We start from the raw sequence: 15,187 nt of genomic DNA, 5'->3' as shown, positions 1-15,187 counted from the left end.
AGACACATCGCTCATATGAGCAAAGGCAACATTGCATTCTGAAATATCTGAGTCACCTTCAGTATCAGTTTGACTATTCCCTAGCTTTTTGGAATTACTAGAGTGGCTCTGTGCCATTTTCCTCTTATGTGGTGTTTTAAAAACACATTCATCCTCTCCCCTAAAAAACTGACTCTCATCCAGCTCCATAGCTTGACTGCTCCCTGAACTCTGCATATCTAAACCATCAGCTAACTGACGCTTCACGTCTGAGACAGCGGCTTCTTCTACAGCTGCCACTGACTCCCTCCCCTGTTGCTCCAAAACTACAGCATCACCTGATGAAACTGCTAAGCCTGCATCTACAACGGAAGTCTGTACATTGTTTACCTCTACTAACATTGCACCCGCTGTAGTCGGCTCTTCACTACTAGTATTTTGCTCTAACGGTACACCCTCCGACTCCAAAACTAATGGAGTTTCTCTATTCGTTTTCGCGTCTTTTTTTGGGCAAGACATCGCAAAATGTCCTATTTCCCCGCAATTAAGGCACTTCATGCTATTAGTCGTGGCGTAAACTGCATAATTGAAATCGTCCTGACTGAAATTAAAAGACAGATCCAACTCTTCTCTATTGTCCTTTAGAACCATGTAGACAAAACGTCTAAAAGACACTACGTGCTTCAGTGACGCCGATTTACAACCCATTTGCATCATCTTAATTGGTGAAACTAGTCTGCCGTGTCTTTCCAACAACTTGACCAACACATCGTTTTTAATGAAAGGCGGCACGTTAGATAGCGTCACCTTTTTGGACGGTGTCGACAGCGGTAGCACTGGAACAAAAACATTGTCAATAACAACTCAATCAACCAACATGTTCGCTAACTCAACAGTTTTCAGAAACACAACCACCGCGTTGTTCATTCTTGATGCCGACAGAATGTTTTCACAGCCAACCACCTCGCCAATCGCTAAACTGCACTCCTCCACAGTAGCATTCAGGCTGACTTTCACAGCGTGACGCCGTGTGAGGAACTCTAACGACCTCACGGCCGAAGCCATCCTGCCAGTTACAACGAAGAACTGGCAGAGCGACGACAGCAAACCACTACTTTTAAACCCGTATGCCACAAGTAGAAAAAATAAAAAAAGATAGAGAGAAGAAGGAAAAGAAAGTTTGTTTTAGGCACAGCGGCCTCAGAGAAAGAATCCTCACACTCACCACGCTCCCCACTCGCTCGCTCAAACAGACGCTCGCGCATGCGCACAGAGAGACAGAGAGAGAGAGAGAGACACCGAGAAAGAGAGAGAGACACCGAGAGAGAGAGAGACACCGAGAGAGAGAGAGAGAGAGAGACACCGAGAGAGAGAGAGAGAGAGAGAGACACCGAGAGAGAGAGAGAGAGAGAGAGAGACACCGAGAGAGAGAGAGAGAGAGAGAGACACCGAGAGAGAGAGAGAGAGACAGAGAGAGACAGAGAGAGAGAGAGAGAGAGAGAGAGAGATAATTTTTTAGAATTTGCAAAAAAAAGTTACTTCCAATACATTGAACACACGTTTTCACATTACATATTCACAAAAAAGTTAACATATACATAAATATACATCTGCCTAATGCATAAAACCCCTTACCGCAAAAAAAATGCAAAAATTAACATGCCTTCACATACAGAACACAGCGCTTCTTTACAACACCACTTCATTTCAAAAGATAACAAATCATTCATTGTCTTAAAATAATTAAAATCTGTGACCACCCTTGACTTAATTAAATTGGTAAGAACCATCAGAACGTTCTGTCCAGATTTATTTTCAACCTTATTTTGCCTGCTTACGTAAATTGCCATTTTTGACTGACCCAACACAAAATTCAACAATTGACATTCAAAAGACCTTCTTCTTACATATTTAAAACCACAAATAAACATTTGCATGGAAAAAAACTCATTAAACGATGTTAAAAGATTCTCCAAAACATGGAATAAAGGTCTCAATCTACAACAATACATAAAAGCGTGAAACACAGTTTCTCTTTGACCACAAAAAGGACAATCAGGACTTATTTCCGGATTTAACACCGAAATGAACGCATTTACAGCTATAACTCCATGTAAAATCCTCCACTGAATATCACCCCCCCTCTTGGGTAACGGTGGCTTATATAGAGCTCTCCATTCTGGTTTACACTCTTTGCTTAGTCCAAGGGCATTACGCCATGGAGTATCACATCTGTTATTCAATACTTTTTTATTAAAAACCTTCACACAACTTTTATACACCTCTTTAACATTCAGAGAATCATCACAAAAACATATATCTCTCTTCACCAACAAAGGGCCATCACATTCTTCCAGTTTAGGAGACAAGATTAAATTATAAAAGGAGTCCTCCTCATTAGGCTTTAAGATTCCTTGACAAAACTCTGAGAGGATTTTTAATTCCTCTAACAATGCTGACTTCCATTTGGTAAGAATTTGCCGAACCACCCGAATAGATTTAATGCCCAGCTTTACAGCAGTCTCTTCAAGATTTTCAAAGGTAGGTCCTGCTGTATTTATCAAATGTCCAAGTGTTGTTACTCCAGCTTTGATTAATTTGCCATCACTTGCAGAAAGAAAAGAAGCGTTTCCTGCATTGTCAAAACGAGTCCCATTAATCAATGGTTCTTGTAGTAACCAATAAAGTGTCCTTGGATTCTGTCCAATGAAAATATTAAACAGATTCCAAACTTTAAAAATGTTCTTGTTAAAAATTGGTGCATCTGATGTGTTTACTTTCAGAGGATCCATTAAAAAAAGAGTTTTATCAAAACCTAGGCCTCCCACACTCTTTAAAATCTCACATGAAACAACTTTCCAGTTAGAATCAAAGGATCCATACAATAATCGGTGTATAAAACGCATCCGAAAAGTAGCAATTCTACTTTTCACATGAATAAGACCTTGACCTCTTTGGGATCCATCCATCCATTTTCTACCGCTTATCCGAACTACCTCGGGTCACGGGGAGCCTGCGCCTATCTCAGGAGTCATCGGGCATCAAGGCAGGATACACCCTGGATGGAGTGCCAACCCATCGCAGGGACACTTTGGGATACCCAATGTAATTTTTCCATAAAAAGTCTACCAGGGCTTTCTGAATCTCTACAAGTAGATTTAAAGGGGGATCCAGGCAGGCTAAGCGATGCCACAAAGAGGAGGCCACAAGGTTGTTTATAATAAGAATACGCCCCATGTAGGACATTCTTGGAATCAGCCACTTCCATTTATTTAATCTTCCTTTTACATTTTCAAGAACATTTTCCCAGTTTTTCTTTACAATGGAACCTTCTCCAAGAAAAACACCCAGGTATTTAAAACCTCCTTTAGACCAAAGTAAACCATTTGGGAGTATTGGAACACCCTGTGACCATTGTCCAAACAAAATTGCTTCACTCTTGGCCCAATTAACTGTAGCTGATGATATTTCTTTAAAATCATTTAAAATATTTACCACTGTTTCGACATCCTTTTGATTACTAATAAAAATCACTACATCATCAGCATATGCTGACAGGGAAACATTTTTACCAGAATATGGTAAAATCAAACCTTTAATGTTTTCTCTTACCTTATGTAAAAATGGTTCAATGGCCACAGAATATAACATACCCGACAGAGGACAACCCTGTCTCACACCTCTTTTCACTTCAAAGGGAGCACATAAGCCACCGTTAACCTTAATAATACTCTCAATATTATTATATAACACTGATTTTTTTCACAAAATCTTTTTTGAAGCCATGGGCTTCCCGGGTTTTAAACAAATATTGGTGTTCAACTCTATCGAAAGCCTTTTCCTGATCTAAGGAGATCAGGCCTACATCAATATCCTTCATTTGTGCAAGATCAAATATATCCCGTACAAGTGCAATATTGTCAAAAATTGATCTATTAGGAATACAATATGTCTGATCAGAGTGAATCACCTGCTCTAAAACACCTTCAATTCTGTTAGCAAGTGCTTTTGAGAGTACTTTATAGTCACTACATAAAACCGAAACTGGTCTCCAGCATTTTTTATCTGTTAGGTCTCCTTTTTTTGGTAAAAGGGTAAGAATAGCTCTCCGACAGCTTAACGGCAAATGTCCATTTTTAAAACTGTCATTTAAAACCTGAAGCAAATCCTCCCCCACCACTGACCAAAAAGTTTTAAAAAACTCAACTGACAGACCATCTATACCTGGGGCCTTTCCAGTCTCCATACTTTGAAGTGCTTTTTTAAGCTCCTCTATACTTAGTTCACCACTAAGATCCTTATTTGACTCAGTAGAGACTTGAGGTAAGTTTTCTAAGAAAGAAGAATTAAAGTTTTCTTCTACGTTCAGCTCATTAGCATCTGTTAACATTCTCCCCGACTCAGATCTTAATGAATTGTAAACTCTTTTTCTACCATTCTTTTTCTCAAGTCCAAATTTTTTTTTTCCATTTCTTCAATGCTTTGAAAACGAGACCTGATCAAAGACCCTTGTGCTCTCATCTCTAAAATTTTATTTAGTTTGGATTTTTTCTCAGAAATCTTCCTCGTAAATGTCCAATCTCCAGTAGATTGTAGTCGTTCTTCCAAATTAATAATATCCATCTCTAAAATTTTCATTGACCTTTCTATATTTTTTGTGAAATTCTTTGTATATTGCTGACTAAACTGTTTAATTTGGACTTTTCCATAGTCCCACCATTTTTGTATTGAGTTGAAAGTTGTTTTTGTGTTCCTAAAATTCCTCCATACATCATTAAGCTCATGAGTTTTAATTAGTTGTATTAGCCTTTTTCGTGATGACATATGCGGTTCAAGGTGATTTCTGTCAATATTCTGTTCAGTACAATTAAAATCACCACCAAGCAGTAAAAAATCATCACTACTACATTTTTGTAAAGCTAAACATAACACATCTAAGAAAGCTATTCTTTCAACTGATGCAGTTGGGGCATATATATATTGAAAAAAAAAAAAACTTCGTTTTCAAACACTGTCCTAATCTCTAAAACTTTTAGAATTTCTTCCACCTCATAAGAAACAGGTGTAAAGTATTTAGAAAAAAGAACAGCAACCTCTGCACTAAGTGAGTTATTGTGACTCAAAAAAGAGAGCCCCTCCCATTCCATTGCCCAAAATGCTGCATTTTGTGCATCACTATGGGTCTCTTGCAATAAAATCACATCAAAATGTTTTTGTTTAACAAACTCAAAGATCTCCGCTCTTTTTTTGCTGTCCCTTGCTCCATTGACATTCAGGGATGCAATATTAATATTACTCATCTTAAAAGAAAAGAAAAACAAAAAAAATCCCCATACAAGCACAGCAGCTATGACCGTGGAAACCAGGAAATTAGTCTTCTTCATTATTACTATTTTCGATTCTAAGCTTTCTGACAATTTTCTTCAATCGGTACAATTCCCGATCAGTGAAACATCCCTCACTCATTAAACTCCTTTATTTCTCCACAAACAACAAAGTATTTTGGAAAAACTTCTCGACATTTACATTCCGTTTATTTTTCGTGATTTTCAAAAACAGTTTAATGCTTTGAATGTCATAACCCTGAACTTGATACTCAGATTGAGACAAAACACTGCTGGAATCAGATGAATATTCATCACTTTCATCTCCTTCATCTGCCATCTCACTCACATCTACTTTTTTCACTATCTTTGCAGCCCCTTCATTTTTTGTCATCTTCCTTTTCAGGGGTACCTTAAAAGACTGTGAGGTTTCTGTTTCTGTGAGATTTACATCCAAAACAAAAACAGAGTCTTTCTTTCCCTCTTGAACATTACTGGTTTGTATTTCACTTTCCATTTGAACAACCAGACTGTCCACTGGTTCCACAGGAATAGAGGATTCAGACCTGTTTACAGCCTCTGGTACACTCTTATCACCGTTCACAACTAAATCTTTGTCTGCTTCTTTTGTAACATTTACAAGAAGCTTATCAACACCTGTTTCTTCCATTAATTCTGATGAGGTTTGTAGTCTAACTGTTTCATCATTCACAGCCTTTTCTACTTTGTCTGGGCATGAACGCACCAGGTGATCTGCCCTGCCACAGCCAAAACACCTCATCTTAACAGTAGTTGCATAGATTTGATAGTCAAAATCATCCATACGAAAACTAAAAGACACATCAAGCTCACCATTGTCATTCAGTATCATGAATGCATATCTCCTAAAAGAAACTACATGTTTCAATAAGGGAGAAACATTTCTGAGTGGTATCTTTTTAATTGGTGAAACCATATCGAGATAGCATATTCACTAAGAAATCATCTTTTACAAAAGGTGGCACATTAGACAAAGTCACTTTCTTAGATGGCATTGAAAGGGGAAGCACGGAAATGAACGCATCGTTTAGCACTAAACCACGCTCCACTAAATCGTTTGCTTTTTCCAATGCACTCAAAAACATCACGATGGCATTGTTCATCTTGGATGCCGACAAGATAGAGTCGTAACCCACCACTTTACCTGCCGCTAAACAACATTCTTCTATACTTGTAGCTGACGCTACTTTCACACCATGACGCCTAGTAAGTGACTCTAAAACACCCGAGCTGGCACCTGCCATGCTTTCGCGAAACCGAAAGCGCTATGGCGCCCCACTCACAAACAGTCCTTACACTCAAAAACAAATTAATTTGTGTATTTTTTTAAGTGAAAGACAGACAAAAGAAGGAAAAGTTTGCAAACGCACCTGCACACGCTCTCACAGCCACACTTCACTCGCCCCACACTCGCGCACGCGCACAGAGAGAGAGAGAGAGAGAGAGAGAGAGAGAGATTAATTATAATAATGTAAATAAAAACACTTATGAGGAGGTGTGTCAAGAGATGTCATTGGCAAAATTGAAAAGCAGAAATCTATGGTTATTCAAGTAAACTGTGGTCACCACACATTTACTACAGAAGGCAGTTCAACTAGAGGATTTTTTGTAATACAGTGCTGATACAAATGGTTATCAATATGCCATAACAGATAACTTGTTTTAAACACATTTGAAAACTTTTCTTTTTGGTTTGTATTGTCTTTTATTCTGTTAGTTATTAATACTTAATCAAAACAACCCAACTGCAATTTAATTGGCATTACTCGGAATGCACAAAAAAACATGATTTTTGAACATCTGTTTTTGCAAATGAAATCATGGATGATTTTAGTAAGGTTAGAGACACAAATGTAAACAACAGAAAGACCCTTATTGGTGTCTTGATAGTAAACAGTATAGTTAGGAATTCTCCTACCGATGTGTTACACTGTTTCTTATTCCAGTAGAGAAGAGACACATTCAATCAGACAGACAACAGTCACTCAGACTGAAGTGAAGTTAAAATCGCAGAGACAGGAAGTGAAACTGGAAGCACCGCCCCTTATCTGAAACTCGACCCACTCCCTCACTCCTCACAAACAGTGGCCAAGTTAGTTAGCTATAAGGCTAAACTTTTTTCCTTGTGTCTTTGAGATAAAGCATAAAAGGGACTACATTTTAGCAGTTGGCTTGAAAGGAGAGTGATTTGATTCTGCACTGACCGTTCTATTTTAGGTTTACTGAAAAATATAAAGCACAAATCGACGGCTCATATTTTTGAAAAGCTCTGCGATCATTATTGTCAATCAATAAAATCATACTCTTGAATCCTTTAAGATGCTGATCAGGAGAAAATAGAGCTGCGTCTGAATTCACTCGCTGGTTCACTCGTGCACTATTTCCTTTATAGTGAATGCTAAATAGTCCACTACATGGGGAAGAATTGAAAATGAGTGAAAAGTTTCTGACACTGATGTAATATATCCATCATCTACATTCATCATAACGCTTATATCACACTTTCATGGATTATTTTGTAAAATGCTAAAGTTAATTTTTTACATTATTTGTCACGTTTATTGTATTAGTTTTAAGTAAAGAAAACAAAACAAATGTGTGCCACATTGATTAACTATTACATGTATTAGGTTTGCTGTAATAAAATGACTTGATATATTTAAAATAAAACACTGCTACATTTGACATTCAATTCATCTGTTTATTCAAAAAAAAAAACTGTCAAAAACAACAAACACCCGTGTATAAACGCAGATGCATGGCATTAACAGTCACTCTCCTCCAGCAGATTCTTATCAGATGGTTGATTGGCGTTGTATCATGGGAAATACGAGACAGCGAGTGTACATTGGATGAACACTCAAATTTCAAAATTCAGACACAGTTAAAGTCTGGATTCAGAGACGACAGAGCGTAATTCATTTGAAAGTGCTCACATCTTTAGGGACACCATGAATATGACATTTTCACTAGCGATGAGCCGAGTGAACGTGCAAATTCACTCCGTGACATTAGATGGCACTTAATGAAAAACAGAAATACCCCGGAACACAAGGTGAAGCTGCTCAATTTGTCACACAGAAGAAAAAATTATCTTGCCTCGATGCATCTTCTTCGTCTACGAACGTCCTTTTCGTCATTGGTATCAATGGCCATTTCTCAATATGCGTTCTTGTCTGTATCGTGTTCTTGTGGACATTTGAAATGTCATCAGTTGGAGCCTGAGCATTGTTCCAATTCAAAGTTCCCATCTAGGAACACATATGTGAGAATGCTGTTTATAGACTACTGCTCTGCATTCAACACCATTCTGGAGGAACATGGCGGCGGTCATTCAATTATACTTTGTTCTTCGGAACCTGTGCGGCACATGTTGCAGCTATTATCTCTTCGAGCCCTTCCACTGATGGAAACTTAGGGCGGTAACACCAAGCCGGTAAGTAGGCAGAGCAGTCAACCTGCCCGGGGTCCCTCCAAAACCAGCCTCCTATGGCATGCGATCCAGTTTCGCCAGGCGCCCGCCAAGTTTTGGGTCGAGAATCCTCCCGTGCTCAGGCCGAGGTTGCCGCCCTTCCGGGCAAACCCGGAACCTGTCCCTCTAACCGAGATGTCTTCCGGGTTTTACAGCCCGGACTTCATAGTGCCTTAAAAAAGAATCTGGATTTCGTCCTGTCCTCCACAAATACTGAATCTGTGTCTATTCCAATATTCATCATATGTATTCTTATTATTCACTTCTATTCATAATATTTGCTCCTTACTTTCTTGTTGTTTAACCTCGTTGACAGTTGTATTATGTCTTATGCTGTCTTATGTTGATATAAGCATCTGTTGTTCACCATATCAAGGTTCCTAATGATGCCTATGGACAATTGTTTTATTATTGTAATATTGAATATGAAATCATATCTGATTGTTTAGGAGGAAAGACTAAACAGAAAGTCTGGTGATTTTCCACTGTTTTGGTGGTTTTATGTGACGCCACCTGATGCAAACTTATAAGTATTAGTCCTAAAATAATAAACTTTGGACTCTGATTGAACAAGCACTTGTGTCTGTGTCAAACTTTGTCGCCAGGATCCTGAATACTCTGTGTGTTCCGTCGACTAGACTCTTCAACCGTATAATATTGTTAAGACAAGGGGACATAAGAAGTTTACATTCTTTCAGTTGGGGGCTCGTCTGAGGGGAGACTCTTCTCTCATTGAACCAAAGAGAACAAAGACCTGTGGGGCGCACTGACGATCGGTCACAGTCCTACATAAAAGGGGTAAGTGTTTTTCTATACAGTTCTTTATGACTTACAGAAATCTAACTCTTACCCTGTAGGATTCTTGTGTGTTTAAATTCATGTTAGTGGGTGTTGATTCTCCCATTGTTGTGACAGCGAGGCTTGCGACAGTAATTAATAAAAGAATTATTAACGCACGAATATGAATGGTTAATGCAGTCTTGATCACACTGTAATTTGGGATCGAAGTGTTAGATGGGAAATTCTGTTTCGAGGCCACTGCCGGGCGAAACGGCAGTTGCCTGTATGTACAGAAATAATCAGGGATTTTATACAGATCCATATGTTAGCAATCTCGCAGGATGGTCGGAGGGAATAAAACCGAAAAATTAATATTCCCTATCCGAGGGAAGGGTCCTTTTCTGATGAGTGTATGTTATTGGCAAAGGGGATGCTAGGGAGACCCAACATGGGATTATCCATACATGAATAAACCTTATGCAGTATGGAAAGACATGAAAAAGGTTTTGGAAACCGGAACAAACAAAAATTGTTGCGTATGCAAATCAAAACTGCCCCTTGCCAAAAACAGACTTCTCCCTCTGCACCATCACTGTCGATAAAACCAAAAGAGATAAAACCGGATTAATTAATTGATAAACCTAATTGTAATACATCGCAATAAAATGGAAGGAAGGAGGCGGGAACCGGCAAACATTTAAACATTTAATAAAGTAATATAACAGCCGGCGGCCCCTCACGGACGACCGCCGGCGAACAAAACATAATATAAATACAAACATAAGATAAGTTCGGGCCCGGTCCTCTCTCTTCGACGGTCCGGTCGCTCGTTCCTTTTATGCTCCCAATCTCCTACGAGATTCGAGCCCGGTGTGCGCACAGCTGGCGCTAATTCACAATTACTCACCGGACTCGAACCACGGTCTCGCCCCGCCTACTCTACTACATACCCCCATCACCCCTCACAGGCCGGGGGGTACCCCCGCGACTGTGCAAGCTCCCTCCCCCTCCCTAGGGGGGGTGGGGTGGGGGGTATGCAGCGACGAGACGAGACAACGGAGACGGGAGCCCTCGGAGCGACCGGAAAGAGAGAGGGGAGAGAGGAAAAAAATAAAAAATCCGGTTCCCCGACATGCTGCCGCTCGTTCCTCAACCAGCCGGAGTACTCTCCTTCGCGGTGCCTTGCGGTGGCCCTGGGGCTTCGATGGACGGCTCGACCGTCCGCCCCCTGGCGGCCGGCGGTGGCTCCTGCTTTATCCGGGAGTCGGGGCGGGTTCCCCGTCCCCTGTTCCTCCCCCTTGGGCGGACGGACGCAGGCTCTGGCCTCTGGCAGGCGGTGGCTCACCCGGCACTTCCGCCCCCTGCTCCTCCCCCCTCGGGGGACAGACACAGGCTCCGGCCTCTGGCGGACGGCGGCAACCCCCCCGCTCCCACTTGGACGAAAGCCACCCCACCTCGACCCAGGGGCGCGGCAGCAAAGGTCGCCGTTCCACCGAAGCTTTGACGGTGGCCGCACTGTGCACTTCCGTTTCCCCAGAGCCACCGCTTCGGGCAGCCACTGGCGGACGCCCTTCGTCCGCGCTGCCCGAACTCTCCGGCACCGCGAGGCCACTCGGTGGCGAGGACTCTCCGACAGCATGTCTCTCCTTCCTCCCGGGTTTCGGCACCAATGTAATACATCGCAATAAAATGGAAGGAAGGAGGCGGGAAACGGCAAACATTTAAACATTTAATAAAGTAATATAACAGCCGGCGGCCCCTCACGGACGACCGCCGGCGAACAAAACATAATATAAATACAAACATAACATAAGTTCGGGCCCGGTCCTCTCTCTTCGACGGTCCGGTCGCTCGTTCCTTTTATGCTCCCAATCTCCTACGAGATTCGAGCCCGGTGTGCGCACAGCTGGCGCTAATTCACAATTACTCGAACCATGGTCTCGCCCCGCCTACTCTACTACACTAATGTAACTACAAACCCTCAAAATTCAATGGTCTGGGTAAGGGCTAGAAAAACGCTAAATGAAAGACCGTTAAGAAAAGTTTGCCTTCCCCACAATTATCAATTGAAAATGATAAAATCACAAACAGCGATACAGGGGCAAACCCAAATACGTTGTTTGGGAAACTTTTACAGATGTTGAAATATTTTTTAAACAGATAAGAGTGTTTCTTGATAAATTTAATTAGGGAGTCAACAGGTCTTATCTTTTGAAACAGGCAGCAAGAGAGACTCAGCTGCTCAATTTTTGTGCGTATTAAGAAAGCATGGATTGAAGATTCTAAATTGCCATTAAATAATGACATAAAGCCTCTGTTTTTTTAGCACTCTGTTAAATAACATGAATCATAAAAAAGCGCAATTGATCAGAATAACGATTTCAAACTTGCATGATATGACTTTAGAGAATGTCATGTTTATAGGCTATCTAGAAAAAAGGAACATTGAACAAACGTCTGTAAATCCGCAATTGCCGCATCCTAGCCAAAGAAAGAAGTCAGAAATAATCTGCTTTCATTGCGAAGGAGGGGCCATTACAACGAGAGTGCAGACAGTTGCACAAGTTTCGCACACACACACCACAGAGCAGACATGAGAACACGGGTGCTTCATATCCAACTGAGTGGCATTCAAGCATAGGGATACTCACAGAGAGATGTCGGTTCTAATTTATGTCAGATAACCCTAACATTTTCGAGTAATGTGGAGGCCATTGGTCTTAAACCATTTTTCCACAATTTCACAATTATTCCAGGTGCTCCACTAAATCTTTTAGGTCGTGATATGATGCATAAATTAGGCATGGACATTAAGTTTACTGATAACATGGTTGTTTTTTCCGTTCTGTCTAGTTTACAGGCATCCGTCGATCCTCTGCCTACAAATGGACTGATAAGCGGCTCAAGGGCAATCTGTCTCCGGTGGCAGCGTGCCTACAAGGGTGGACACCATGATTAACCCTTTGTTATGATCTCAGTTCAGGGATGAAACTGGTTTCATTAACATGGAACCTTATAGGGCTAAACTTAAAACTAACAAACCTGTCTACATTAAACAATACCCTTCGTCTAAAGATAAGGAACAAGGCATTCAACATTTGATTGAAAATTTTGTCAAGCAGGGTGTCCTCGAAAAAACACACTCACCATATAACACACCAATTGATCCTGTTATGAAAGCTGATGGGAAAACTTGGAGATTAACTAAAGATTTAAGGGCAGTTAATCAGTTAATCATACCACTCGCACCAATTGTGCCTGATGTTTTGACTGTTATGAATTCAGTGCCACATTCGCACAAGTATTTTACAGTAATTGATTGGTGTGCAGGGGGGCACGGTGGCTTAGTGGTTAGCACGTTCGCCTCACACCTCCAGGGTTGGGGGTTCGATTCCCGCTTCTGACTTGTGTGTGTGGAGTTTGCATGTTCTCCCCGTGCTTCGGGGGTCTCAATAAAACTTCTGAGGGATTTGAATGTCCATTTTCACACTTAGACAGTTCACCAGGAATGGTGTGGGTTTGTGGTGAAACTGCATATTACCATTTAGATGCAGGGGAATGGAAAGGTTGTTGTTATGCTGCTATTTTGTCCACAGGAACTAGCATAATGGAAAAGACAAATCTGGCCACATCTTTGAATAGACATAAAAGTGCATCTACTCATCTATTGCACTATAGCTTCAATATCTGCACTAACTCATCTACTGCACTGTAACTGTATATCTGCATCTACTCATGTATTGCACCGTACCTTTAATAACCACATTAACTCATCTACTGCACTGTAACTTTAATAGCTAATGTCTGTAACTAATGCACACTCAAGTCACTTGCACTATTGTATAGTCTATATTGTTATCTGTTCATAACCTCCTGTACATTAATGTTCACAGTATATAGCCTTCTGTATATATTGTTCATAGAACATACCGATTGTCATATTTTTATAGTACATGCCCATCGTAAATTATTTTCCTAATATCGTATTCTGTATTTATTCACACTGTATATCTGCACTTGCTAATTGCACTTCTGGTTAGACCTAAACTACATTTCGTTACACTGTACTTGTATATGTGTAATGACAATAAAGTTGAATCTAATCTAAAAAAAAAAAAAGGGAAGTAAAACTGCCAAACTATTATGCAGGCCATGAGATAAGTGATCCATGGACTACTCGTGGACTAAGCGTGGGATGGTCCCTAGCAGGTTTGTTTACAGGAACCGGTACTACTGTTGCTCTGAACAAAATTAATGGTCTGGCGTGGCAAGTTCTTTCTTTGGAAAATGATACAGCACAAGCTTTAAACTTAATCTCTAACGAATTAAAGAAAATGAGAGTTGCCGTCGTGCAACATAGACTTGCTTTGGATATATTAACAGCAGAGAATGTTAGGAGTATCTTGTTGTTTTTCAATTCCAGATTATGCAGACAATGTCACCGATGTTGTGAAGCACATGAGAGAATCAGTTCGTGAACCCACACCGGTAGATGCAACATGGTTTCAATGGTTGGACAGCCTATCCGGGGGATGGGGATATTGGATAACCGGTACAGTAATTCCAGTTGTGATGACCATCTTAGCCTTGTTACTATTTTTGCCATGCATGTTGCAGTGTGTGGTCGGATGTGTTAAAAAATCTGTTACTTCCTTTACAACCAAAGGAACCGATCGAATGATGTTAGCAAAAAGAACGACTGACGTCAACCAGGCTATGCTGGTTAGACGCACATCTAAAGGTTATCGTCCGAAAGATCAGAATCAAACTTGGGGATCCATATTTGATCATAACATCGATACGGACGAGGATGATAATGATTGTGTTCAAACACATGAGTTAGAACCAGAACCAATACCGGTGATAGAAGAACCAAGAAATGTTGATGAACGTGACAATGTAATGGAAGGAGATAATGGGCTTGACGATTCGGTAATTGAGATTGGCACGGTAGATGATAAAGAGTAGATATTATTATGTTTATGTTTTCGTTTTTATTGAGAATGATTGTTGTTGTTATGTTTTTATTACAAATCAGTCCGATTGATCTTTTACCTCAAAGAGCAGCTTGCAAACCAGAAAACCACATAAAAATACGCAAATGCAACTATCCTTTTATTAAACATTTTGTATTAACCTTTTGTACTACTCTATATATATTTGTTCTTTAAAGGGACACAGGACGGCTTGTAAGACCGTTGGTCTGAAAGTGGCCATTGTGAGAATCTGGATTTCGTCCTGTCCTCCACAAATACTGCATCTGTGTTTATTCCAATATTCATCATATGTATTCATATTATTCACTTCTATTCATAATATTTGCTCCTTACTTTCTTGTTGTTTAACCTCGTTGAAAGTTGTATTATGTCTTATGCTGTCTTATGTTGATATAAGCATCTGTTGTTCTCCATATCAAGGTTCCTAATGATGCCTATGGACAATTGTTTTATTATTGTAATATTAAATATGTAATCATATCTGATTGTTTAGGAGGAAAGACTAAACAGAAAGTCTGGTGATTTTCCACTGTTTTGGTGGTTTTATATGACGCCTCCTGATGCAAACTTATAAGTATTAGTCCTAAAATAATAAA

The sequence above is a fragment of the Triplophysa dalaica genome, chromosome 3 (assembly GCF_015846415.1).
Source record: "Triplophysa dalaica isolate WHDGS20190420 chromosome 3, ASM1584641v1, whole genome shotgun sequence".
Lineage (NCBI taxonomy): Eukaryota > Metazoa > Chordata > Actinopteri > Cypriniformes > Nemacheilidae > Triplophysa > Triplophysa dalaica.
Note: the sequence above shows the minus strand (reverse complement) of the source record.